Consider the following 1,968-nt stretch of genomic DNA (forward strand, 5'->3'; position numbering starts at 1 on the left):
TATTTTATCGCTAGTTTTATTTATTTTTATTTATTAATTCTTTAGTTAACCTCTTCTTTGATTTTCAAGATTTCTATTTTACGGCTCAATTATTTATCTCTTTTATTAATGAATGTGTTTAGAGATATAAAAATTTCCTAAGTATTGTTTTTGCTGTATCCCAGGGATTTTGGTATGTTTTCTTATTGTCATCTTTAATGAAATTATTGATTTTTTATATGACTTTTTCCTTTGATCCACACATTGTTATTTAGTCTCCAATTAATTTTTTTTGAAAAGTTAAAAATTCCTTAATTTTTTTATTCCTGATACCACTACCACAATTTACAGGGCAATATACCTGATGTAATGAAAAGAAAAAGAAAAGACAAAGCTACAACAGATAAAAGACCCCAGGAATGTACATCTAATTGATACTACATTGCATTAATTAATAGCTGCACTTTTTTTCCATATTGTGGCTATGACAGTTCTGAACAAGAAGGATTTCCTGTTTAAGCTGCAGTAACTTTTCTGACAGTGGATCATCATTCCTTATGTGCCAGATTTTTACAATTCCTCTAATGCATTTGGGAGACTGTCTCAAAGTAACCTACAGCTTTCCTGACAACTCCTCGCTCTCTCTCCTGCTAAGAACTGTAACCCTCCTCTGTTGAGTTTTTAGAACCTTCTGCTACCATATCTACCACTTCCACCACCAGATCCATAACCACCACCACAAGGACTGCCTGAGCTCCTTCCATCAAACCTGCCTCCTTTCATGGGTCCATAATTTGATTGCTGCTGCCCATTATGATCTCCAGAATCATTATAGTTCCCATTATCACCATAGTTACTACCACCAAAATTTCCTCCTTCACTGCAACCATCATATCCTCCTTTACCACCACCATATCCACCACCTTGGTTTCCATATCTAGGCCTATCACTAATACCATAATCCCCTATACTACTTAGCCAGGACCACTTCCATAGTTGCCACCATCTCCAACAAATCCATTATATCCACCATGTCTACTTCCATAACTGCCTCTGCTGCTGCCACCACCACCACCATAGCCACCTCTTCCACCAAAGTTTCCTCCACAGTCAAAGTTTCCTCCACCACCTCCAAAGTTTCCTCCTCACTCATAAAATTGCCTGAGCCATTTCCACAACCTCTTTGTGAGCCAGTAGACTGTATCTCTTTCTTTGAAAGGACCATTTTCACTTCACAGTTATGCTCATTAATAGTATAATATTTCTGAACAACAATTTTGTCAACTGTATCATGATCATCAAAAGTTACAAAAGCACACCCTCTCTTCTTTCTGCTCTGTCAATCTTCCATAACTTCTATAGTTTATATCTTGCCATACTTTTCAAAGCAATCTCTTAAATTATATTCTTCTGTATCTTCTTTAATACTACCAACAAACATTCTCTTCACAGTTAGATGTGCACCAGGTTTTACATAATCCTCTCTAGAAACAGGTCTATTTGGTTCCACTACATGCCCATCAACTTAATGTGACTGAACACATTGCTACACCTACCTTTCTACACAAGAATAAGTCATGAAGCCAAAACCTCTCTCATCATCACATAATATGTGAGAGTGCCCCATTTTTCAAAGTGTTCTCTGAAATGATCATCTGTAGTTTCAAAACTGAAGCCACCAATAAAATTTTCTCAACTCCTTCTCTCTCTGGTGATGGCTGCAGTAGCCAGAGTCTGGCTGGGAGCAGCCAGACAGCTGTTTTACCTCCATTCTGAGACTGGACTCACCACCTTCCTCTCCAATTAATTTTTAATCTTTGTTTCAAAGATCCTTTCTTAGAATAAGATTTTATTGAATTAAGGTCTCTAAAATATATGTTTAATTTTTCTGCATTGGTTTACAAAGTTTTGATGGTCAAATATATGGTCAATTTTTGTAAAAGTGTCATTGGCAGCTGAGAAAAAAGTGTATACTTCTTTCTATTACCA

General features: G+C 36.3%; 1 pseudogene; it reads right to left on the minus strand.

Annotated features, from left to right (window-relative positions):
• Window positions 1–596: 596 nt before the first annotated feature.
• On the minus strand, window positions 597–1,750 carry LOC114049900 (annotated as a pseudogene).
• Between the last annotated feature and the right edge of the window lie 218 nt (window positions 1,751–1,968).

Source organism: Vombatus ursinus, unplaced genomic scaffold (assembly GCF_900497805.2).
Source record: "Vombatus ursinus unplaced genomic scaffold, bare-nosed wombat genome assembly UNPS02014798.1, whole genome shotgun sequence".
Lineage (NCBI taxonomy): Eukaryota > Metazoa > Chordata > Mammalia > Diprotodontia > Vombatidae > Vombatus > Vombatus ursinus.